This window comes from Anas acuta, chromosome 8 (assembly GCF_963932015.1).
Source record: "Anas acuta chromosome 8, bAnaAcu1.1, whole genome shotgun sequence".
Taxonomy (NCBI): Eukaryota; Metazoa; Chordata; class Aves; order Anseriformes; family Anatidae; genus Anas; species Anas acuta.
In genome coordinates, this window is record NC_088986.1 from 20,371,342 (window position 1) to 20,397,832 (window position 26,491).

General features: G+C 52.9%; 1 long non-coding RNA gene across 1 annotated transcript; it reads right to left on the reverse strand.

Moving 5' to 3' along the window:
* Positions 1 to 4,718: 4,718 nt before the first annotated feature.
* LOC137860517 (uncharacterized) lies at positions 4,719 to 26,107 on the reverse strand. Its single transcript, XR_011098975.1, has 3 exons — positions 25,788 to 26,107; positions 17,475 to 17,659; positions 4,719 to 15,762 (listed from the first exon to the last, which is right to left on the reverse strand). It is a non-coding gene; the product is annotated as an uncharacterized lncRNA (long non-coding RNA).
* Positions 26,108 to 26,491: the final 384 nt, after the last annotated feature.

Here is a 26,491-nt window from a genome sequence, read left to right on the forward strand (position 1 = left end):
GGTTGGTTAGGGACCCTTACCTGCTGCAGAGCCACCAGGGCCGAAGAGAAGACAAAATGCCCCTCGCCTTGGTGGCAGCTGGGATCGTGTCCACACGCAGGCCGTAACTCCCAGACTGCACAGGAGCAAGGCTCAGCCCTGCAAGCCCACCGCTGCTGCCGGGAGAAGCCAAACCTCACCTCTGGGAGGCAGGGCACACCGCCTTGGACTGTCACAGTCTGCTGGGACCCCCCCTTCCCACACGTGTCCCACCCCGAGCAGCACGAGGTGTGAGCAGGCAGCACCCTGCTGTCCTTCAGGGGATGCAAAGAGCCACTGCAAGCCCTACGGGCAGCACCGAGCTCACCTGACTCATAAAGTAGCCACCTCTTGAAGTTACGATGAATTTAAAAATCACAGACCCCTTCCCCTTCCCAGATTTAAGTAGGCATGCTAGGAGTGAGCCACGTACAGCCTATAAGCCTTGTATAATTGACTGAAGTTAATTGAGCTTTACATTTGAGGGGAGGATCCAGGGCTTTCACAGGGGACAAAGTGACAACCACGACGCTCTCTCTTACCCCCAGCACAGGGCTGTGGCCAACCAGCTGCTCTCACAGACCTGCACCCATGGGTAAGAACGAGCCACAACGATCTCCTTTCCCTTCCCTTTGTCCTCCTCTGAGCACGAAGCTTCCACCACTCGTTTGCCAGAAGCACCCAAGGTGCTCCACAAAGCTGGGGACAACGGGTGCCAGAGGCTCTCCAGGTCCCACCTCCAGCCCCGTGCCTTCTCCCTTGCCTTGCACGTGTGAACAGCAACCGCCTGGAAACCGGATCAAGGGTGACGTGATGCAATTATTACCTTAATGGCATCTCAAGGCTATCGGCGCCGGCTGGAAGTAAAACTTGTGTTGAACAAGTTTAATAAGCATATCATCTAGTACAATATTCGCACTGAGGGGCAGTGTGGCTTTAGGAAGGATTACAGTAGCTTTGCAGCTTTGCTTAGCTTTACATGGGATATTTCACACGCCGCAGATAAAGCAGGATGAGCCCGCCACAGCCGATAGCAGCAGCAGCCCCTAACGCTGCCTCCCAGCCGCTGTTCAGCAGCAGATTACGGGCTCACCCCACAGGCTGAGACCAGGCTGCAGGGACTCTGGTCACCTCCTCAACAGGAGGACACCAACCCCTGGTGTCCCTCCTGCATCCCCAGCAGGGACCTGCTGAAGGCATCACACTGGCACAATGTTCTCCAGCAGGGTCCTGACCTGCTTCTGTAGACCCCATGGAGAAGATCTGGGTTCCCCAGATCCTACAGACAGAGGCTGTATGGGATCTGGAGGCATGGGACCTGGAGATGGTCCCAGGGCTGCGTTATAGGGACCTGGAAAGCAGTGGCTGCCGAGCCCATGCCCCCAAGAGCAAACTCCCTGCCACTGAGCAAGTGGTTTTCCACATCTGGAGACCTTTCTATGCCCAACACATCAAAAGTTTTTCGCTGTAACAATGAAAAATCAGGAGAGAGAAATGCCTCCTCTCCAGCTCCCATGTGCTCACCCCGTGCAGAAGGTGCCAGTCAGCAAGTAAGGCACCAGGCTGCCCTGTGCTCCCCGGCCTTAGATAATGTCCTATATAAAGCGCTTGCATCCGCACGCTGAGTGTCTCAGAAATACTGCTTCTGCCTAATATATGCATTGGTTTTTGCTCAGCTTTTGAACCAGCAGGTCGCCTGTTGTTAATTAATGCATCGCTGAAATTATGTTTGGGGGCTACTAAGGTTTATTGGGTAGAAAATTATTTCAAATACAGAGAGCAGGCAGTAAAGATTGGAAATATGTTTTCAAGTATAAACCTAATTGCTACAGGGAATCCCTTTGGGATCCATTTGGAGCCCTTGCTTTTTTATTTCCTTCCTCTGTTAATGACACAGCCAAGGTTTGTACAACAGCAAACGCACCACTGCATGCCGATGAAAGGGCAGCCAGCGGCTCGAGGTGGGACCCCGGACCTGGTGGTGGCCTTGGTGTCAAGGCTCAAGAGCAAGGTCCCCTCGGCCACCCACTGCCTCGGGGGTGCTGCCCATGCTTAAGTGCTTTCCTGGACCACAGCCCAACTGAACAGAGGTGTTTCAAGTGGCACAGATGGGATTTCTCATCTTTCTTTTTGTTCCCTTGCCGTGGCGGTGCCCCCCTGGATGTAAGTAACGGCACGCTGGTGACCTGCACACGAGGCTGACCTGCACGAACACTAGAGAAATTTGCTTCTTCAAAATCATCCTTGTTTCTGGCTGGGAGAATAGTAACATTTCTTCCCAACCACTGCCTTGCTCCGTTCTGCCTGGCTCCTCGAGGAAGCATCCCTCCCCAGCCCTGGCACACAGCCCCTCCAAGATGCACTCCCCATCGCAGCTTGGAGGGCCTGGATTCAGCCCCAGTCTGAACCACCCACCCTCTAGAATTCCTCCTTCCACAAAATCACCGCCACCTCAAAACCACAGCCCAAACCAGCCCCAGTTATTATTTTTAAAGCTGCTCGGCCTGAGAGAGGCCGCCTTAGGAGCTGCCGGGACGTTCAGTTGTTCCCAATTCAACCCGTGCTCTAACTTCAGCTTATGGCAGCCGTTACCAGCCTGGCAGGACATGCTCACAATTAAGAAGGATGTGGGGAAACGTGTCCTTTTTTCTTTTCTTCAAAGGCAGACGTCACAGGCTGTATCAGCCGCTGCCCCCCCAGCAGGAAGCTTGCTCTGAAACCGAGTCCCCAGCTGCCAGTGTAAAGCCAACCCACGCAGCCTCAAACCCAGCAGACATCACCATTAAAGCAGCTTCAGAAATTTCCCTGAATTTCAGGAAATCTCTCCCTGTCCCCCAGACGTGGCTCCAGCACCTCAGAGAGGGGAATATCGCCAAGCTCATGAGCCAAACCAGGGGTCAGCGGGGACAAGGACTTCTCCTGCACCACAGGAGGACAGCAGGTGCCCTAAGGCACAGGATTAACACAAGACAAAGACAGCAAAGATCAGTCTAGTCTCACTTTCAACACACCAGGTGCCCAAGGACTCTCCTGTCTGGGAAGGCCAAATGGATAATCCTTCCTATGAATATTGAGAATTACCTTGGAACAGCAGACGGCCCTTCCCACCCATGGTCCCTCCAGCATCATCTCTTTCAAGCCTCTGAAATTGCTTCTAAAAACCCAGACTACATTTTCTTATGACCAGCTTACCAGAGGGGGATGCGTCTTGCTCTACCGGAGTCCTTACCAAAGCCACTGCCTTAATGGGTGTCCTGCAAACCCTGCTGGGGGCTAACACTGATCCCTCTCACTACGGCGGGTCTGGGATGCAGCCAAAGCATCCACAGGAACCCTCAGTAGGATCCCAATCCCAAAGTGGCAAACCCTTGCCACTTTGCAAGTGATTTCTAGCTCCCATTCCATAGCAGCAAGGACCACTAACATCTGCTGGAAACGTCAATAAGGAGCCAGAGAACAAGGGATCTACGTCCGTGAGAGCCAGCGGTGGAAGGAGGCACCACCAGCCTCCAGGAGCAGATGCTGGAGGCTGGGAAGTGGCATTGGCTGCCCGGGAGCTCCTGGAGATGCTCTCAGTGCTGGCACTGGCTGTGGACCCGGCCTCCAGCTGCACGCTGCTAAAAGCAGCACGCCTGAGCCAGCTTTTATAAGGCCGGGGGAATTCAGGGGGTCCTCGTACCCCAGCAAAACTCCGGGATTTAGATGCTTGGCGATACGGTTGGAACAATTTCCTTGATCTTTTATTACCCTGGTAAATAATTTATTGGGACAGCCATTTTAAAAAATCCCATAAAAGACCCATAAAACATATTTATCTCTCACACACACACAGAAAAAAAAAAAAAAAAAAAGCTCTTTGGCTCCAACCAACAAGCTGAAAACTTGTTTGTATACTTCACTGCACATAAACTAACCAATGCCTTGTGACAGCTTTAAGCTTTTTAACAGCTCTCTCCCTGCTGCTCTTTATTTCCATTTTTCTCTCTGTGACTTCAGAAGAAGAAGAAGAAAAAAAAAAAAAAAACACTACGAGAAGTTTCTGCTTTTGGACAGACACTGACAGCTGGGAACTGCCCTCCACTTTTCCTGACACCCCGTACATGGGGTTGGATGTGCACAAGCCCTGCACAGCCCACCAAGCCACATCTTTGTGCCTCGGTTTCCCCCTCTAAAAGGCCACCCTCCTTTTCTGCCTTTTCATCCAAGATCTCCCTGTGGATGATGGAGGTCTGTGAGCACCTTCTTACCAAGGAGCCTCCAAGATAAGGAGCATCCATAAGGAACCTTTGTCTTCTCCTGCTGGCAGAGCACAGGGTCCTTTTCTGCACAAAGACATGAATAACTGGAGAATCCAAAAAGAGGGATGAGGAGTGCCTTTTCCCACCAAAGCCATGCCCGAGCCACGTGCACCAAAGCTTTTTATTGCTCCCTTGGACACCAGAGGACCCAGCAGGCTGAAGCCTGGCCAGCAGGACGAGATCTCAGCCTGCTGCCAAAGCACAAAAGCAGAGCACAGCCACGTTTAGTGCTGCGAGCGGGCTGCCTGGTGCCAGGCAGTCGCTGCCTCCAGCAGCAGACCGATCCACATCCTCCTGCACTGTGCCCACAGACCCGGCCCTGCCAGCAAGACGCCAGCAGACACCAACATCTGGGCATGGGATGACTGACCTTCACACGTGGGGACGGGCTGGGGTGTTTGTTCTCCTCCTGCAGGGAGCGAGGGAGACGTGGGGATAGCAGTGGGACTGGCTGAGCATCCTGCTGCAGTGCAGAGCATGTCTCCAAAGCAGGCGGAGCAGCTCTGTGATCAGGGAGAGCGCAGCCCTCCCATGCTGGATCAGCAGAGCCGGCCACCCGAGGGCTGCCAAGGCACGCAGCCGGCCAGGCGTGCATAGTGCCTGCTCCGGGTGGCACCTGGCTTCATCCCGACGTGAGCCAAAGGGCTGCAGCTCATGCTGGCTGCTTCCCCAGACCAACCTCTTCTCACCTCCACCGCTCGCTCTACAGGGAGAGGAGAAGCTCAGAGCCAAGTCTGGCAGCCAGCAGCTGGGCTGACGGAGCACAGGTCACGGAAAGAAGGCGAGTGGCCAAAGGAAGCCGGGGTCTCTGCAGGCTGAGCATCGCTTCTGCTCAGCTTCAGTGCCTGCAGGAGCACACGCATGGTGCACAAGATCTCAGCCAGTCTCCCCAGCAGGTTAAAGCCCAGCAGAGCCTCAGGCTTCAGGTCTGCATCACCTCTCCCACCTCATCCCCCTCTTCTCCAACCCTCATTGCTTCTTCCCAACATCTCCTCCCCATCCCGCACCCGCAGAGCCATTGGGTTTCATCCTTCCTCAACAGCAATAAAGGGAGCATCATAATTACCATCAGTGGAAGGAAGCAAAATGGACACTGCGAGCTGCAGGATGGCTTACAGCAGTCTTCCTGGAGCAGAAATGATGCCCAGAGCTACAAACCTGAGCAGATCCTTGCAGCCAAGGACAGACAGGCCTCCCCGGGAGAAGCTGAGGCTCCAGGCTCGGCTCTGGGACCACACCAGCATCCCCACATCCTGCAGCTCCTTCGGCTGGCACTTCCAAACTGAGGAGCACATCAGTGGTTAACTCCATTTTCAGATTTAAAAGTCAAATGCTGCCACAGGAAATTAAAAGATAATGCAAGGAATTATTTAAAAAATTAATCTTTATTACTCTCCACTCCCAAGCTGCTAATAAAAAAATGTGTTCCTCATGCAGTCTCTATAAAAACAGGTTATAAAGCAGGGAAAGAGAGAAAAGCAGATGCTTTTAAAAAAATATCTTTCATCCCTCCGCCCTGTCTGCCCATCACAGCCTTTCATCTACACCTGCACGTCAGCCCCCAGCAGTTTCGAACCCAGCCAGCCCCTTTTACCCTGGGAGGCAATTATTCCCCTTTTCCATCTCCTCCCCTTTTCCCCCCCATTTTACCTCTCCAGGAGATCAGCAACCCCTGCTCCAGAGAGCAGGCTAGAAGGTGTTTTTAATGGCACACCTTCCTTGCTCCAGGTATCTCTGAGCACTGTATAAAACAGAATGAATTATAGCTCATTACCAAAAGGGCAGGCATTGGGGAAGTAAACAAAGCAGCTATTACAGAAGCCAGCAACAGCTCCGCAATGCCGGAGCAGGGTTGAAACAAGCAGATCACCATGCCTGAGAGAGAGGTCAGGGCTCTTTGACTGCTCTGAGAAGCCAGAGGCTGAGAAGCAGGTGGCAATTGCGGTGGTTTATTTGCAGTGGTTTATTCCGAAGATGCTTCTGTCTGGAGCTGCGCTCAAGCAAGCAGCACGCTCCCCGGTTCTCGCTGGTGCTTGAGCCCACAAGGGAGACAGCAGAGAGAGCCAACTGCACGCAGGAGCACCTGGAGCCCCTCGCTGGGGCGGACACAGGGGTGGGGTGTCCCTCTGCCGGGAGGTGGCTCGCCGAGGAGGCTTTGACTATGATGGATGGTGCTGCGCCGAGTTCTCACTGATGTAGAAAATTAGAGAGAGATCGCTGCAGACACGGGCCCATCCGAGACACTTGTTGTCTGTCTCCCGCACACGGGCGCCTCTCCCGGGAGCTCCCCCTCCAGCTCGTAGGCTCATCACTCAGAGTGCTCAGCTGGGAAAAGCAACAATTTTTTTTTTCCCCAAAAAAATTACTTGATTATATTATTCTTGGACATGCATGAGGCGTTGATTTCCTCACTTAGCCACTTGTTTGCTTCTCCTCAGCTAGGAAAAAAAACAACCCATCACTTTTTTTTTTCTTAAATGTCTCCTTGCCCAAGGTGCAGAAGAGGCTCTAGCCAGGACAGGAGCCTTTTTTCTTTTTTTTTTTTTTTTTTTTTTTTTGCTGGTCTTGAAAAACCTATGTGTGCTTCCACATGAAATAACTCTAATGGTCTGCACATCAGCGCAGGCTGGTGGATCTTCAGGAGACGCGTCCCACTGAGGGACCCAGCCAGGCCCTTGCTTTGAATCAATGCCAGCCCTCAGCAAGAAGTAACCTGCTTCTTGCCAGCCAGGCACAGCGGCCAAGCTCATTTCCCTCTAGCCCCAAGATCTCCAAGCAGGTCCAGAAGCGGCAGAGGACCTGCTCCGACCACCAGTGGTCCCAAAGAAGCCCCACGCTCCCACCACGACCAGTCACCTCCCTTTCATCTTCCCAGGAGCAACAACAGGAGGATGAGGAGTACCAGGGGCATTGCCACTTGGCAAGCATGGCTACAGGAGACAGACTGAGAGGTGGGATGTGAGATCTCCACCATCAGCGACCTTGGGCAGCAGCACCAGGCTGGGGGCACCAGCCAGCCAAGCAGGTTGCAAATTTCCCTGAAAACCACCACCCAACAGGGATATCCAGGGTCCTAAAGTGGGGCCGGTCACTACACCCAACCCTGGTGAGGCCTGGCTCCTTCCTAAACAGGACGACCCAGCCACCAGCACAGTCCTGCTGCTGCTCTGAGCACCCCCGCGGCCACCAAGCTCTGGGGGCTGGCAGCCAACAGCAAACACCAAATTCAACCCAAAAGCCTGAGGCACTCAAGAAAGCCATACAGGAAGGAGACTTGGAATAAAGCATCCCTCTCTCTCCCTCCCACAGCCACCAGAGACTGACCCCAGCATCTGCTCCCCATTTCCCCAGTGGTTGTTAATCATCTGCCCCCCTGGAAGTCCCTTCTCAGGGTGCAGAACAAGCCCCGCACGTTCTTCCCCCCTCTCCATCTGCTAAGGACTTCCCTCCTCAGAGGCTGTGCCTCCCCCAGCCCGATCTAATGGTGGGAAATTAGCATTAAAATGATAGCTTGCTATTAGCAGCGCCTCGGCTCCCTATCACGCTCCAGGAACGACAAATGACAGGCTGTGATTTCCCCGCCGCGATGCCGGGCAGAGGGAGCTGCAAGGAGCGCTGAAGTTACCCAGGGAAGTTTGAGGCTGGTCTCTCCCACCTCCCCTTCGCCATCCCCATCGCGTTCATCCGTAACGCAGGCGATCCTACAGCAGATGGCACCTGGGCAGGAAAGCAGACAAATTGGCTCCCACCTGCAGGAGCACGACGAGCTTTCAAAGCAGGCTGGCGCCTGCTCGCCAAGAGCCCCACGGCGTGGAGATGCTGGAGGAGCCTGCCATCACTCGCCTTCCTCCCTCCTTGCGTGGTGGTTTGCAGCGTGGTGGTCCCTGCCCAGCCACAAGCAGGCAGCTGGCACCTCCCAGGAGCTGGTGGCAGGAGGGGACAGGCGCTGCCCCCGAGCCAGGCACCCAGAAGAGGTAATTCAGACCCAGAACCAACGGAGCGATGCTTTCTTTGTGTCAGCACAATGCTATGGTTTGGAGGGCTTGCAGCTAGCCTGGAGCTAGAAGGTTTTCTTGGGCCCCTGCTGAACATCCATCTGCTTGTCAAAAAACCAGCTCAGCTCAAGCTGCCAGCTCTCTCCTCCTGCCAAAGCGGGGGGCCGCCCTCCCAGAAAATTCCCCCCCTTGACCAGATAGCTGTGGCAGGAATGTGGAGGCACTCATTTTGTTTTCTGCCTGCTCCTCCGAGCCCACCTGGCTCAATGCATTTCAGTACAGCCAGATTTTGGAAGCAGCTCACGCCAGGCTGCAAGAAACCAAGAGTTAGGATGGAGGCGAGCACACCCAGCAGTGCCAAGGCAGGGTGTCACCTCCCCGGGGACACCTGGGTGACCTGCAGAGTTACAGCACCTGAGCATCTCCCAGCTGGGCGCATCCCTCCCTGCACAGCTTCCTCACGGGGATGGGGGACACACTGAGGACAAGACATGTGGGAGCAAATGTAAGATGTGTTGAAAGTGCCCAAGGAGTCCTGTGCTGAAAGCTTCCATTCTGAAATCACATCTTTAGCCATGTGTGTAGGGTTGGACAGTCTCCTCCCTCTGTGTCATCCTCACTTCTATCCAAAACCACTTGGCATCAGCAAGCAAAGGCAAGTGTCCTCAAGGCCCAGGCTGCCTGCTGCCCTTTAACGAGCCCGGGAGGTGAGATGCAAAACAAGAAGGGAAGGGTAGGTAGGAAAAGCAGGGTGAAACAGTCTCCCCAGCATTCCCACCAGCAGCTCAGATGCAGGAGCGAGGAGAGGACTCATCCGATGATGGATGGCAGAGAGCTGAACCTTGGCGAGGTGGAACAAGAGCAGAAGGAAGTATTGCTCCCAAAGGCAACGTTCACACCTCCTCAGGATAAAAAAAATAAAACAACCATCAGAGGCACCAGCAGCAGAAGAAGGGAAGGCACTCACCCTCCTGCACGTTGGTATTCAGCTCTGGTCTGCTGGAAGGGGCCACAATCCAACCGCACATTTGTATATTCACTGAGCCGTACGCCCCGCTCTGCGGACTCCTGACAGATGCAGATGGCAAAGCCATTTTTCATCAGGTGAGGGAAAAGGGGAGAAAGGAAAACAAAACAAAGATAGGCTCAGGCATCAGCTGGAAGAGATGCAAGACAGGATCAGGGCTAATAGAGAAGCAGAATCAGATTAAGCTCTTGGATCTTGAAGTGCACAAAAAGGCCTGTCCCCTGCCTGCTTTCTAGCACAGCCTGGCAGCAGCAACCACCTCCATTCTTTCCTCCGTAACCAGCTGGAAGATGAAAGCTGGACCCGGAGCAGCACTCGGGCTTTGCTGAAATCACCCTTGAGGACAGCAGGCTGGCAAAGGGGCTGCTGGAGCGGTGTGGGCACAGGCACTTTTCTACCAGATTAGCTCCTGTTTAGAGGAGGCAAGAGCAGGCCTGGGGGGAACATTAGCCATTAAAACACATTTGTCTGTCACTCAGACCCCGACTTCTCTCAGGTCTGAGTTCTTGTGGCTCTGAGGGGATGGCCTTGGCAGACCTCTTGCTGGTCGGAGGCTGCCAGCACGGCAAGGGCTCCGTCTGCGCACTGCTCCCCAGGGTGGCAAACGGCAGCTCCCAACAGCCCTGGTTTGTCTCAGACAGGGACAAGTGTCTGCCCCCAGTCACCCACCCGGCAGCCCCCAGTGCTGGCGAGTTACCAGCCCCACAGAGCTGCCTCCTGGCACAGTGAGAAGCGGTGCTCAGCGCTGCATGCACCATCCCCGGGGCATCACACACATACGTCCCACTCGGCGCTGGGAGCAAGCAGCTCTTGATTGAGCCAAAAGGAAAGGCAAGGAAGTAGCAGCCTTGTGGAGGAAAAATGTCACCTCCTCCAGTGACATTCAGATAGCCACCGCCAGCCACAGCATCGCCTCCTCCACGTGCAATCGAAGCTGACAGTGATACTGCAAAGTATCAAAGCCTCTCCTGGCCTCCAGCCCCTGCACAGCACGGCCAGCAACATCTCGCCACTTTGTTGAGCAATCAGATCTTCCTTCTCGGGGGTAAGCTTGCCTTGAAGCTCTCGATCCTTCTGGGCAACCCCGAGGAGGATTTCATTGTGATCTCCGCTGCATCCTCTCCGTTTCTAAAATGGGAGGCACACAGAAGCCAACATCTCCCTTTCAAAACACCGCCCGTGTTCATAAGCTGAAATCACCAAAGGTTTCTGGCTGCACAGTCAGACCCATCTGGGATGCCCCAACAGCTCTGCCACAAGTCAGAGCCCAGCAGACCCAGGAGGGAAGGGAAATGGTGGCCAAGGCCAGCACATGGCAGGGACTCACCCCAGCAGCCCTGCTGCTGCCTGTGGCATTTCCAGCTGACATTCAGTCCCCTCGCCCCGGGAACAGACAAGCATAGGGCTGGGGAAGGTTACTGCTGGGCCCTGGTGGAAATGTCATCCTACCACATATGCTTCGAGCAAGATTCACTCCCAAGCAGCCTCGCTCCATAATAAAAGTGTCAGAGCAGCTGACGTGCCTCCCCCCGACCTCATTGCCTCCAGATTTATCCTTCCTCAGGTCTCTCTCCCCTCTGTAAGGTAGCACGTGCCCTTCCTTGCAATAGGCTGGTGCTGAAACTCAGCCAGCCGAGACCGTAGCAGGAAAAAAAAGAAAAGAAAAAAAAAGGAAAAACAAGCCAGGTGAAGGGGTCAGGGAAAAAAAGCTCAGAAGCCAAGTTTTCCTCTAATTTTGTCTGCTCTCAGTTCAGAAAGGGAGAAGGAGAGAGCAAGAGGTGCCTCAATACAGGAACGCTCTCCCTGCAAAAAAAACAGCACAGACACCCGGGTGTGCAGCTGGCCCCTGAGCGCTCCTTTGGGTAGGGAAGGGAGAGCTTGGAGCAGCTCAGGGGAGGCATTTGGGAGCTTCTCTCCTCCACCTCTATTTCACAAAAGAGGAAACTGAGGCACGAGGCACTTGGAAATTTGCACAGCCAGTTAGCAGCACAGCCACAGCCTGAAGCTGACTGATTTTGTGTCCCACGTCAACGCCTTGGCTGCTGGGCTGAGGAAGCTCAAACCAGACTGCAACTAAAAAAAAAACAAACATCACAGAAGTGAATGTCCAAGCCCCTCGAGAGCTGTGCTGTGGTGGGCACCCTGAGAAGAGGCAGTGGAGGTGAGGCTCCCTGCAAGCTGCAGTCTCTGGGGCACTGCGTTACCTCCATGGCAGGGCTGTGCTGGTGTGAGCACAGCATCGCGGGCACCTGCAGAGCAAGAACGGTCTTCAGGGAGTTAAAGAGAAATATTAATGGTCCTTTGCAAAGAACTAAAAATATCCCCACTGGCCAGAGTTTGTTGGTTTGCTTGTCTGCTTTTTCTTCCCCCCTTCTTCTTTCTGCCCACAAAGGAACGTGTCACACAAATTAAAACAATTTCCCTTCAACCTGCAAGACAGGACCTGGCGAGGCATCCTTATACTGTGAGTGGAGGACCAGACCTTCCTGTGCCAGGCTCCCAGCTGCATGCATTTCCCTGGCACAACCGACACAAAGAGCAGAAGTGAGTCCTGGGCATCTCCACTGCCACGGGGGGACACAGACTAAGAGAAGGTGACTGCAACAGCAGCCTGTGAAATGGCTTTCCTTGGAGAGAAGCAGAGAAAACCCCCCACCCCAAGGGCAGTCCTGTTACATTTGCAAACACGCTGCAGGAGGCAGAGCCCACAATACCTCCTGTGCTCCCGGACCTTATTGCCCAAGGACAACATTTTCTGGCCTGTGCGAGGGCACCCGTTCACTTGTAGACAAGCAGGAGAAAAGCAAAGCCATCTCCCCCAGGCTATAAAAGCCTGGTTCTCCATGTGGGGGCTGTTTCACACATCTGGATGCAGCCAGCCCTTAAAATTTGGCAGCTGGCACAAGCTGCTGGGACCGTGTTTGCTCGTCCTGTTAGCGCCGGGCAGGGCAGAGGTCCAGCAGGCGAGGTGAAGGGACACTTCATCTCTGTCAGGTCCTCCTCTGCTAATGAAAATATTTCTCCACTGTGTTCTCCAGAAGGTTTCCTTCAGCCCCAGCCCCCGTGTGATTGAAGGCTGATCTCTGTTCCTCTCGGCTGAGTGGCAGCCCACGAGGAAGGTGATGGATTGCACTTCCCTTCAGCTCGACGTTTAACGGTGCTGGCAAAAAAAGAAAGAGCCAGCTGTTTTAAGAGCCAGATGTTTGCAGCCTGTAAGCCAACTCCTCCCATATGGGGAGCTGGAAGAGCTCAAGCAGGAACGTTCCCCCCTGCCACAAGGGAGCCCCCCTGTAAACGCAGCCCTCCCTGAAGGGCCACGAAAGACAACCTGCCCTATCCAGCACCCTTAACAAGTCAGAGCTGGGACTAAGGACCACACAGCTCCTCAGCCTCCTCTCTGCTGCTGCCCTGCTGTTTCTGCCCTTGCTGGAACAACCGAATCGCCCATCACAGTGCTCCCCGCACCCTCCACCTGCAAGGCTTCACAGCTCTTCTCCTCCTTTGTGCCCCCCCCAGGCCACCAGCACTGCCGAGGACACCCAAGCACAGTGCCTCACGGCTTTGTGTTTGCTTTCCTTTCTCCTCTTCCTCATCTTCCCCCCGCCCTGCCCGCTGAGGCACTGGATGTTTATCAAGGAACAAAAAAAAATAATAATAAAAAAAAGCACCTCACACTGGGAAGGAAAGGAGAAACTACAGATATGGAGGCAGGAGGGAAAAGAAAAAAGAGACCTTCCAATTGCTGGTAACCAGCCCTGCTGCATGCCCACGTGCCCTCTCATACACCAGTGGGGTCAGGAACAGTGCTTTTCCCACCCCAAACCCTGCAGCAGAGGTAGAGGAGCTCACTCACAACTGGGAAATTGCCCACGGGCCCACCGCCTGCGCTCCCTTGGCCACCTGTCTGGGTTATTTGGCTAGTTTACCTTGGCAGGAGGGCTGCCAGCTACAGGCAGCGCCACGGGTGCCCGCTCACGCAGCCGCAGACCGCGCGGCTCTTGCTGAGCTGCCTTCCCCTCGGCGGGGGGACAGGCTTTGCTCCCAGCCGGGAGGAAGGAGGCACCCAGCACGCTGCCGCAGCGCGGGAGGCACTCAGCCAGCCACTAATGCTTCCCACCGTCTCGGAGCAAAGGGAGGAATTAGCTTTTATTAGCTCTTAGGAAGAGCGCATCACTCCTGCCCTCTCCTCCTCTCACGAGGCTCGTGCACAAGCTGCAAGTGAAGCAGAACTGACTTACCTCCTAGCCAGCAGCCCCAAACTCCTGTCGGGCTGTATAAATAACCCTGTAAGTCTCAGACAAGCTGGGAGCTGGGACAGAGCAATCCTCCAAAGGGTATTGCAGCGTCCTCGCTGCCCAGAAGTGCTTTAAGGAGCTGGGTGCTGGGCTTTGACACCTGCATCTCTCCGGTGGCACTATAGGGGTCCCAAAGGAGGGACCATCCTCCCTGCCAGCACAGCATGTGGCTGCTCCTGCTGACAGCCGTGCCAGGGGCTGCTATTTGGGGTGAGGTCCGCGGCTCCCTGCAGAGCCACGTGCGGTGCTCCTGACCGCCGGCACCCAGCTGCCAGCACGGTGAGGGATGGTGCTGCTCCGTGCCAGCCGCTCTGGGGCTTGTTAGTGGGGTGATAAAGGGGATGAATGGCCCCAGAGAAATGCTCTGTCTCCTGCCGCGGCATTCATTATCTTTCAGCCAGGCAATTCTTCACACCGGCCAGCAGCTCCGCGCTCACTCGTTTGTCGTCCTCAGGGGCTGTTCCCGCAGAGCCCGTGCTCTGCTGCTCGCGGGCCCCTCCGGCAGTGGGAACACCGAGTGTGGCTCATGAACAGCCCACAGCACGGCAGCCCGTGTCTCCTGGAGGTTTGCCTTGCTCCCACACAGTCCACTTGCCTTCCTAAAACTCACAATTGGGAACCCAGAGCCACTACCACCCCCCAGGGTGGCAGGAAGCAGAGCCAGGCACATTTTTAGCCTGAGTTCCTATGGGATGCGGAGCATACGCAGTCCTGCCACATCAGCCTGCCCCCTGCCCACTCCCCAGGAACTCCTGGCACCGAGAACAGATTTCAACCTGTCCTGACAGAGAGACAGAGGTCTCGGAGACAGGCAGAGTCTATAAATTTCAGGGGAACAGACTGTCAAACAGAGGATGGAAATTATTAGTACCTTCAAAACCGTAGTGTATCATCCATTATTAGACACCAGACATTCTGCGTGGGAGAGCAAGCCGTTATAAATATCCCAGGAAGGGCAGTGCTCCATTCAGCACAAGCAGCTTACTAGACACCAGAGAATCTTAAACCCAAGCTATAGAGCCATAGGAGACACGAGCTCATGGATCCCACCGCACTCAGTACAAGTGGGAGAAGGTTTCAGACCTGTTTGGCTGACACGAGAGCCAGCCAGGAAGGCACGTTAGCCTTTGGCAAGCCTCTGGAAATGGGCCGTGTGCTTTTTTCTCACCTTTCTTCCAGTGACCAAGCCGAGGCCCCACTGCATTAAAACCACTGGCCTAACCCCCCCGTGTTGCACGCATCAGGAGTCCATACAGACATGTCCAGACACTCCCTGAAAGAGAAGAGACATCCCCAGCTCCGAGGAGGAGCACTGATGGACTGAGCGGTTCTCCCCCCTTCCTGATCCTCCCACAGCCACATGGACAGAGACTTCAGCCTCCAGCAAGATGTTTCATCGCAGGCTGCTGCCAGCAAGTGCCAGGAACGCAGCCCGAGGCAGAGGAGGAGCCTGGGGAGCTCGCAGCAGTACCACTTGCACATCATTAGCGGGCTGCTGAATCGCAGCACTCCAGCCTGTCCCCCTGCCCACCAGCCCCTGCTCCACACCAGACCCTGCCCAGCCTCAGCGCGAGCACAGTGCTCCCTTCAGTGACCCAATTAGGGGACCCTAATTAGGCTGTTTCAGGGTGGAAGCCGGAGTCATTCTTGACAGGAATTCCCACTGCTGACCGCTGCTCCCCGGGGTGGGAACAATTAGCAGCCAGCATGGCATGTGGCCAGGCAAAGGTCACAGAGCTGGCAAGGCTGAACACAGCCCCATCCGCTGACCCCCGTGCAGGAGGAGCAGCCCCACAAGCTGTATAGGGGCAGAGTGGGCAGTCCATGGGCTCGTTTAGGACCTGCACAGACCCTGTCGTTACCACTTCCAGCCTCAAGGCAGCCAAAAGCCCTGCTAATGGAAAACAGCCATCTTCCCTTCAGCATGTGACCACTGCCCAGCTGGCCAGACCCATTTTGGGGAATTGTCTGATTTACCTGGTGAGGTCAAGTCCCAGGAGGTGCTGTCAGCCCGGTGGATCACATATCCTACATACCTGCAGGGCTTCAGCTCAGCAAAGAGAGAAGGAAGGCACGTGCCACAGCGTATCCTTTATTCCATTTACTTCAGGGGTGCTTGACTCCCTGTTCTGCCAAACAAAAGGAGTGACAGCAATTGAATCTAGGCTTGTGTTTCTTACAAAAGAAAAAAAAATAAATCCAGAAATCCAGTCACTGTATCCTAATTGTTCTGATCCAACCTTTCACAGCATTGCATTGAGCTAAAGGGCCGCACCTGAAAATATGCCAAGAGCTGCATGAAATGTTAATGTTGCAATTAAAACAATATGAATATTGCAGCACCGCTCTGCTGCTCCCCATCCACTGAACAATTCTCATTCAATGGAAGTCAAGTTACATTTGAGGAAATAATGAGGTCTGCTAATTAAGTCTGGCCTAGGAAGACAGCAGTCTTAAAAGGAAAAAAAAAAAACATCAGATCTCCCCCCAAAATGTGTACATTTGCTGCTGATTACCTGCAAAGGGAAATCATTAATGCTGTGCAATGCCAGGATCACAGGTCAGCACCATTGTCTTATTGCACACATCCAGAGGAAATTATCTTTTTAATGATAAAACACGTTAAGTCGTGACCCGCTTTGTCCCTAGGAGCCGAAGAGGAAATGCCAGGCTGACACTTTGCACGTTCTGCAGGCAGAAATCAGACACCTGACAGTGAATGCCAAATTCAGGCCAGGCTAGCGAGAGGCAGGCGCAGGCTCCAAGGAGCTGAAGGCAGCAGCTAACGCTCGGCTGGCACGAGATGGATCCCAGGGAAGGGATTCAGCCTGGGCTGTAGCCTCAGCTCCCCAGCCACCAAGACAGCTGAGTGACAGTGATACCAGCTCAAGTCGGGGGAGGCCACAGTGAAGCAGGCCCCCAGTCGGTCCCTGGGGAAGGCAGGCTGGGCAGGATCACCATGTTTTAACTCTAAAAAGAAGCAACAGAGGAAGACCCCTCCCAGTCCCTTGGCTGCTGCCCCAGGACACAAGCACACGTTGCAATGTCACGAGGACACAGCCTGCAAACAAGAAATGTCAGGTGGGGGATCCCCAAGGAAACCTATACCAAACACAGAAAACCCGCAGCTTTCCCACCCTATTCTTGTCTTTCATCTTTTCCTCCCAAATTTCTTTTCCTAAGCCAGTGGCTGGGGCTGTTCCTGATCTCCCATCAGGTCTCCTGTGTTATTCCCAGCCCAAAGAACTGGGCAGGGAGCATCTGACACCATGAATTTCATGGGGAAAGCAGAAGGCTGGGAACGGGCCCATCACGTCATTCTGCTTGCTGTGCTGTTGCTGATCTGGCTGCCCTTTCTCTCAGTCAGAGTTTCAGCAGCACGTAACACCCACCCATCCTCTGTGACCTTTGCCATCAGACCCAGTCCAATCGAGCAGCTCGGAGCTGACCCGGGGCTGGAGAACAGCTTGCTGTCTAACGAGCAGGCTACAGCAGCCCAATCTGCTCTGCCACCACTGCAACAGCCTTCCCTGATCTACCTCCCTGTTTCCCAGCAGAAAATTCATCCATTAGAGAGAATGAGGCTGCTGGGGCCCTGGCTCATTTCTTGACCACTGCTGACTCTGAACTCCTGAATTTCAGCCTGTCTGAAACGCAGACAGCCTTCCTCCTCACCTCCAGGCAGAGAACAAGCCACGCAGATGGGACTTGGAAAACCAGAAGATCCAAATGTGGGGGAGCTCCAACCACCAAGAAGGAAACACTTCATGCAAAAGAGGAGAAAAACCCAGAGGAAAACATTGGTGAATACTTCCCACATCGCCCTAAGAGCCTCGCGTACCCTTTCTATCCATCTGCGGCCTCCTGGAGATGCAGGAGCTATTTCTGGCCACCAAGGTCCACCCAGGCCACATCCCCCAGCAGCAGCTCATTTTGTTTGAGGGTGGGTAGGTGGTCTCCTGCGGCCAGCCCCCTCCTCGCCGCCTTCCCAGACACACCAGCACTTGCTGCTCTGAAGTGTCTGTTCTGCAATAAAGAGCAATAAACATGCCAGAGTAATTAATGTCTTAACAACTTATTACAATCCTCAGATAATTAATCACAAAAGCTAAACATGCTGTCTCACCCTCCTAATGTGTTAATGCTCTAATTATTATGCCTCAATTAAGGGGAAGTCAGCGCTCCTTGCTTGGAAGTGCACGTTTAATAAGGGTGCTTCAACGCCGGCACGCTGAAGTGGGAAGGGAGGGGGGCAGCGGGAGTGAAGGGAGCGGACACCATTTTTAATGAGGTTTCATGGGTGGCTCAAGGCGAGGAATTGACAGCCCCTTTCTGGGATCTCACACATGACTGCACGTGGAACTGGGGGCCATCTGCGGTGGCTCCGTGCTCCGCTTCCCAGCGGGCTATTTATAGGAGGAGCAGCATGTGGGGTACGGAGACGGCAGGGACTGGGGATGAGCAGCTATGTTTGGCCAGCGCCAAACAGCAGAGCTGGCAGCTCGCAGAGCCAGCAGCAGCAGGAGTAGGTGGTGTCCTCCATCCAGCCCCTTTCTCACTGGGTTTCCAGACACGCAGACACTTGTCACCGCTCCTGTCCCATGGGATGTATCTGCACACCCGTGTCTCTCTCTCCAGCACAGTCCTGCCTCTGTGCTTCATCTTGATTGAGCTACCACTGGGGCGATAAGAACAGCCCCCAAAATCCAGGAGAGCCCCAGGGCTGTGACAGACCAGCTCTTCTGACTTCAGCCCTCACCTGCTTGCCTTCCGCAGCTCCTCATGGACATGTACAGCTGTGCGCCGTGCCTCCGAGAGCACACCCCTTAACCACGTTTGTTCTACAGGTGGGGAAATCGGAGGCCAAAGAGATTCTCTAAGGGACTTTGTGATGGTTTCTACCTCTCTGGACATTGGGAAGCCTCAGAAAGGGGTTCTTGGTGGTGGTCAGGAGCTTGAGCAGACTGTAACAGTGCGCTGGGACCTGGGCCCCTCGCTGCAATAGCAGCGGGTCCCTGCTGTGGCAAAGACACAGCTCTGCACCCACGTGTCCTCACTCCTGGGGAGGGCTTTTGGTGCAAAGCACAGTCAAGGCAAAGATGGCATCACCCCCAACCAGCCTGCAGAGCAAGGGCTGCAGGGGGAGGGCCTGGTGAGAGGTGGCCCAGCTCCGCCATGCAGCAGGCATCCAGAGCTCAGCACCACGCAAGCAGCTCTAACAGAAGAATGGCTGGAGCCCAAATCTTCCCAACAAAGTCTACCAACGATTCCTTTTTCTGATAAAAAGCTTTTGAAACAACTCCTTCGCACCACCCCCCAAGTGGTTCTTCAGAAACAAGAAAGCTCCCCCCGAACCAGCCGGGATTCTGCTCCATCCGAGCCTTTTTAAATTTCTCAGACAAACAAAACACCAGAAGCATTTTCAGCCTAGGTTAGACTGGAAAACGATCACATTGCATTTCCTCAAAAAATGAATGCACTGTGTAGGTTTGGATGGCTCCCTCTAAGGAATAAGGGAGAAGGAATAAGAAACGAAACAAAGCAAAGCAACCCGGAGGGGACATGAATTTTAAAATCCATGAACAGTTTTGGTTTTCAAATAATCAAAATGAAAAAATATTTCGCATAGTCACTTCCACAGAAATATTTTTGTCACCCTGATTTTTTGATGATTTCTCATGACAAACAGGAAGAAAGCTGTCCAGCTCTGTCCATTCTGTCTGTAGCACCTCTGAAAGGGAGCTGAGGTCTCCCCACACACGCAGCCTGAGGATTTCCCCAGGGATGAGGGCTCCAGAGGAAGATTTGTGCACTGGGCCTCCCTCGACGCTGCTCTTCATTTCAACATCAGCCTTGACCTGCCCAGACTTTCCCTTATCTCCTGGATGTTGATGACTTCAGGCATCCTGTTCTAGTTCCCCACACCGGGTTGGAGGCACCTAGCACAGCACTTCATCTCAGAAGCCTCGCTTCACTCCATGAGCTGCTACATGGAGGCTCCACCAGAACCCAACCATACAGCCATCCAGGACCAGATCATCAAAACTGTTTAAGTCTGGGCAAGCACAGCTTGCCATTGCTATGTTTCTGGGGCTAGAAAATTTGGGTTGGTTATATTGGAGTCAGCCTGTTCAAAAGCATCAAGCCAGCTGAATATCTGGTGCCAGGAGTTTTGGTGAAGGTGACTGGCTTGTGTTAGCTTTCTCCAGCCCTGCAGCATGTTATTTAAAAGGAAGAAGCAACACACAGACCCTGTGCTGGGATATTCTCCCTGGGATGCTCTGGGCCCTATTTAGCTCATACCTACCACCTGGACAAGGAAACAAACCTGAGCTTTCCTCCCTATGGGACCCATGTACCCAGTACCACTTGCTCTGCCAGCCTGAGCACTCTCTCATTCTCAGAAGCAAACAAAACAGAGATGGGGGGGTGGCTATGCTCCTTTGCACCTTTTCCAACTGAACTGTGAGCATCGGCTGCTTGGAGTGAGCCACTGCCCCAAGAGCCTGAGCCATGGCCTCTTGCGTGCTTGCACTAAGCAGCTACTGCCATCAAGCACAGGCAGGCAGGTTCCCAGCATCCTGGAGCAGGGCCTGGATTTTGAGGGCAGACTCTGGAAGAAAGCAGATAACCACTGCATGAATAAAATATGAGATGAAAGGACCATCAGACAAAAAAAAAAAAGTCATTGCTTCCCAAAAATAGACAGGGGGTCCAAAGTGCTGGACCAAGGAGCCAGTGCCACCAGAACCCAGGTGTCCCCAACCTCACAGCCCCCATCAACAAGAGCTTTCGGAGTGTGCCTCACCCTCTCCCTGCTGCCTTTAAGACAGCGAGCAGCACGACAGCTGGGAAACCCAATCTGGTCCAAATTTTGTTACAACCCTGCTGGTTTTTATCCTTGTTTACCAGCATTAATTTTAATGGCTTTCCTACATTAACTTTGTCCTGAACCAGTCGGAGGAAAATTTTTGCTCACTTGCCTTCTGGAGAACAGTCTGGGTAATTTTCCCTCGTCACATAACGACCTGCCTGGGCTCCTCCGCAATGACAGCCACACTGTGTACTTTGTTGAGGGCAATAAACTTCCCAAGGCTGGGGGAAGGGGAGCTGCGTAGCCCTGAATATGTAAATCCATGAACCATTCATCCAGTCTTTGTTCAGTCTGGGGTTTGGCTTGCACTGATCCAGCAGGTGGAATGTTCTTCCTCCTGTTCAGCCTGGAAGGGAGCCGCTGAGCCTGCACCAAGACAAAGCAATGCTTGCAGCTCAAACAGCACCCTTCCCTGTAACAGCACCCTTCCCCAGGTTTGGGCAGCTTTGAACTGGGTTTGTCACTGGCCATCTGTCTCTCATTTTCCCCCTGGAATCATTAAAAGTGCCTGTAAAATGGGTCCCAAAAGAGAAAACGGTGCTCAAATACGCACAGAGATGCTTTAAAGAGGCACCTTCCTGAAGGAAACTTCCCAGCAGCGTCCCACGTGGGCTCTGCAGGAGAGAGAGATCTTCCTTCCCTTTGCTCACCAGCCCCTTTCCTTCCCCCAGCTCTCAGAAAGCTCTGACAGCCCAGGCCATGGAAAGCACAAGAAACACGCGGTACTTTGTCAGCACCTTTCTCTCCCTGTTACAAAACAGGGAGCAGCTCTTTCCACCAAAGAAATGCAAGGATTCAATTTGTGCATGTTTCCAAAGCCTTCTGTCCCAGAGCATAGGAAAAGGAGTATGGTCACACAAAAGAAAGCCATTTGATGCATGACATGGTGCCCACACTTTAAAAGTACAGATGTTCCCTCTGTGCTCCAGGGGGTGATTGGGAAGACAGAGGGCTCAGAAATCCCAGTACATCCAACTACGAGCACCTGGGCTGCTGTAGAGAGTGTTGCCATGGAAAGAAGAGGGAAGCAACAGTTAGCAGAGATGGCTGGGTTATTCCTACCAATTAACGTGAAGAATTTTGACTGCTCTTCTGTGTTTTCTGTAAGAGCCTAGCAACCACCTCAGAAGTGTTACTCACACATCTCCAAAGCGTTTGGCAGGGTCGCACACATAGCAAGCTAGGCGAGCAGGGAGGGATAGCTCTCCCTTTTGAGGCCTCCTGAGCATGGGCGCACTACAGGTGTGTGTTTGGGACGCCAGGATGCTCACACAGCAGGTGCTGCCAGTCATTGGGGCACACGGCAGGCCACTCAGGACACCCAGGCTCTGCCTTCTGTGTCCCTCTAACATGCACAAGGCAGAACCAAGAGTGGCAAGGAAAAGGCTGGAAGAAGGAATTAGATGTTTAACCCACAAGGGTAGAAATTGGGCGATTTGGCATTGCTCTAGTCAGAGGTCCTGTCTGGAGAATCCCCCTCCCAGGCCATCCTTACTGCTAACGTCTTGTCAGCCTGCTGTATGGGTTCACCTCAGATGCTCTGCTTCCATGAAGACTCCTGCTGCTCTGCACTAATAAAACAGAGGAAGAAACAAGACCTCTGAGATTGCAACAACTCCACCATGCACTACAGAGTCCAGGGAGTCAGAGACCACAGTATCCCATCTTCTTCCACTGCCCTGGAGTAAGGAAAAGGAGGGCACTCCACATGCACCAGTCTTGCCTCTTCCACAAAAGGGGCACTACAATCTGACAGAGAACATCTTCAGCCCATTCATTAAGTTCATGGCGTTAATTGATTTCTCTCCAACCAAGCCATAAAAACCAAAGCTGCATGCAAGCTGCATCCTAAAATACCCTTGTAAATCTCAGACACCACATTCATTAATTACAACCCAGTGATAGTTCAGGCCATTAGTTCTGGATGGTAACTTCATTTATTCCCGCGTTAATGCTCGATGTCAGTGGTTATCTCATTACCACTCTATTACTTACCTACTTAATCCATCATTACAGCCCAGGCCAGAAGGAAGGAATACAGTTTGCCCTGTGTTGTACAAAAACAATGCATCAAGCATCTAGGAATCACAAACAAAACACTTCTGTAATCTGCAAGCTGGGGTTATATCCATTAGAAGAGGAAACACGGATGAGAGTTGTTAACACAAACACGTTCCAACACTGAAAAATTGTGGATATTGAGGATTAGGGTTCCTCTTAAATCAGAAGCAAGAGCTTTGGCAAGAGTGGAAATGCATACTAACAGTCACACAAAATTGACCTTAACTCTGCCCTTCTCCTCTTCAGACTTTCCTTTCTCCAAACCCTGGGTTAGATTCGAACAGTTTCTGCCTTCAGCATGCTAAACACTCCGAAAAGGCAGGTCAGAGTATGGGCACTGGGAGCTGCTACCTGCTGAATGCTCCAGAAAACATCCAGGCAGAATTGCAGATACTGCTAGCCCTGAGCACTAGTGACAATGCACCTAACGCCACATAAAGATGCAGTAGTTACTCTCATTTCACAAACACACAGCTGGAGTTGCTCTCCTTTGGTGAGCAGGCACTTCTGAAGATGTGCTTTATTGCACCTGCAGTGCTCCTGCCTGTCCCTCCGCGCAACTTGACCTGCTCGACGCACTGATCCAGCCCCCGGGGGTCCAATTTGGGTGTTTCAGCACAGAGAGCAACTTCTTTTCATTGCCGCCTTCATCCCCCAAATAGTCCTGTTGGAGACAGTGTTTCAACCTTTCCTCGTGAGGAGGAGCACTCCTGCTTGACTGAGAAAAAGAGAAGCCCCCTGAGGCTGACCAGCCGTGAAACCAATACAGGAGCCAAGGGGGTGGGAAAGGGGCTCACAGGGACATTTCTGTTGAAGTAAGGCAGGTTCTCCTAAAAGCAAAGTACCCCTGCTCTGCCTAGATATGATGCCCTTGCAATAGGCTGAATTCGGTTTTACTGCTTCTAAGTGACACGATACAGAAGGACTAAGGCCTCTAATGAGGAGGAAACTGATGCCACAAAGGCAGAGAGAAAAGATACAGCCTCAAGTGATGTCAGGATTGAAATATTACTGTTTTCCTCCGTGATCAGTAAACGCCCAGCTAATATGCCTGTGCTGCTCAAAGTGGACTCTAAACAGTGCTGTGGCAAGACAACTGACAGGGCAAGCCTGCAAAATGCTGCAATCAGATGTAATTAAAATACCTTTGCTTCCCTGCCTCCAACCCCTTGGCAATGAAATCCATCACATGCTGTGGACAGAAAATAGTTAAAATTCCCCCTGAAGCTAGGCTGTTGACACCAGAGTGCACAGATTTTAATACATCTTTGATTAAACAGCTTTCTTGCAGAAAGCAAAGAGATGGGTGATGAGCCAGAGGACCATGCTAGAAAGAACAGCCCAGGGAAGGCAATTGCTGCTGCAGGGGAAAGCTGCCTCCCCAGCCAACAGACCAGAGGCTAGAAGAGCCCCATCCCACGGGCAACAGGCTGCAGCTCTTTGCTCCCATGCCAGGCTGCTGCCCCCAAGCTCTCTGCCCCGACTCCGGCCAGGAACAGCATGCACACCGCAGTGTCCAGCCTCTGATGAGAGCCTGTGGTGAAAGCGAGCAGCAGAAAGGCTCACACAGTGCTCAGTGGGTGGCAGAGCCAGCATTGCCATCCCTGAAGTTACACAGCACGGGTGGATTCTCCAAGAGGTAGCAGGGTACCAGCTTGGAGAGCAGTCTTCCCCATAGGCATTCATAACATCTCTTTCTTGTTCCACCTCACACAGATGCTCTTGGACTGATAAGGAATGAACTCTCTTGTCAGAGGGGGGCAAAGATAAAGTCTTCCCCTGCCATCTATTTATATCAAGCCAGTAGGAACTCATTATCTTTAAGATCTCTGGCACGCAGAGCTGGAATCAGTCATCAGGCTGGAAAGTTATTAAAGGTGGGCAAGAGGGAGCCAGAACTCATTAACCCTGTTTTCTCAGAAAAGCAACCTCAAGATAAGAAGTAAGGGTGTAACAAGTGGGTTTGGGCAGCTGTCCTGTCCGACTCTTTGAGAGCTCAGAAAGAGAAAGCCCAGATAGGACAGTGAATTGAGCATAGCCCAGGAGCTCAGAACATGGCACAAGGAGACCTACTGCACCTAGAGCTGAGGTTACTGAGGTTAAATACCTCCAGTGGGCATGCAGGCTCTGCAAAGGGTGCTACGAGCATAGGTGCAGGCCGTGGATCGACACAAACTAGCGACCAGTGCTTACCAGTCTTGTGCCTGTGTACTTTTGGCCTGTAATGGTGGTCAGGAGCTCTGCAGCTGCTGTTATCTGGTAGAGAAGCCTTGCACGTGTCCCAGAAGAAAAGGAGCTTTCCCATCATGTATTCAACAGGCTTTGTGTATGAAGATATTTGGTAAAGTACTCCAGATCAGGAAGAAATTATAAATCAGAAAGAATAAGATATTCAGTATTGCCAGCTCTCGCAGTAGTAAAGCGCCTGCTCCTGGAGTCAGCGGATTTGCACAACATTCATCTCATTCCTCATCTACTTCAAAGGGTTCAACAAGAGGCTTGAAATCCATAATCCCCCCCACACCCATCCCAGCCTGAAAGAAGCCAAGGCAAACAGCAAGAACCCCATATATTTGGCACCCACTTTATTGTTTTGCCAGGACTTGCCTGTCAGTACCCCACACAAACCTGACACTCGGGAACCATCAGCTATTTGCTCTTACACATTTTGAGACAGAGTGCTTTCGGTCCCACCCCTGCACTATGCTCTGAGTCCTGGTTCACAGGCACAGTACAACAGATCTTCAGATCTGCAAATAGCTGAGAGGAAGCCGAGCTCCCTTCTGAGTCATCAGAAATCCAAAGCCACGCTAGCAAATGAACGGCCTCAGCAGCCGCAGAGAGCACTGCGCCTCCACCTTCCCTGCAGCACTTTAGTCTGGGTAAGTAAAATCACGTCTCCAACAAGAAAGCAGGTGTTTTAAAAATGTGTTCACCAATATGTCTCAATTAATAATGTTCTAAACACCATTTCACACCCAGCCCAAGTGAAGATACAGCTGTATCTGGGGCTGAGAGAGGAGTGCCCTCCCACAAGGTATCACAGCCACTTGGAGGCCCGATTTTTGCACCTGGTAAAGGATTTGAGGCAGGTGGACAGGAAGCATCTTTACCCTAGGGCTGCCTTAAGCAAAGTCTCATCTTTGAAAAGAGAGCTAGGCAGTAAATGCGACCTTCTTGCAACTTCTCTTGCTCAAAAAGTCATTGCCCAAGACTTACTGTGGCTATATGTATGCAGGCACCTGCTCGCAGAGACAGAGAGAGGAGCAGCTGGTCCTTGCCTTGGTCTCTTGACGGTCAGTTCAGACACTGACATTTGAGCATTTTTTTTCCCCCTGCAAACAAAACACATCAGCTGAGCACTCCCAGGGAAGTAGCACGGCCAGAGCAAACTCCCAGAAAAAGCCTTGGCAGCATTCCCCTTGCTCTGCGGCTGTGAGTGAGCCCGAGTAACAGAGCACGACACATGGAACAGCAGAAGCTGAACGACACACGTGTTACTGCAAGGAAAATAAACAGTTTTATGGGGGCGGGGGGGAAGGGAAAGCACGTCCCTAACAAATACTTATTAAAACACAACCTTATCCTCGTCTGACCCTAACTCCGACTGAAGAAAACTGGGAGACTGGCATAGCTGTCGGTGCACTCAGGCGATGTCACTGACCATCCATGTATATAATTGCCCAGGAGGTCCCAGAACAACCCCCTCGCCTTTCCTCTGGCACACTTAGCTGCATCAGTTTAAGTCACCAGTGTTTTTAAGGCTGCTCAGCCTTGCTCTCCAGGCTCCCAGGGCTCTCTGACATCAAAGCATCTTCCAGTTACCCCAGACAGCCTCCCGGAGCAGCCAGCTCACCGTGCACCTTGTTCTCCTCTGCTTGTCCTGGATCCAAAAGGATACTCAAGTCAGAAGTCCTGCAACC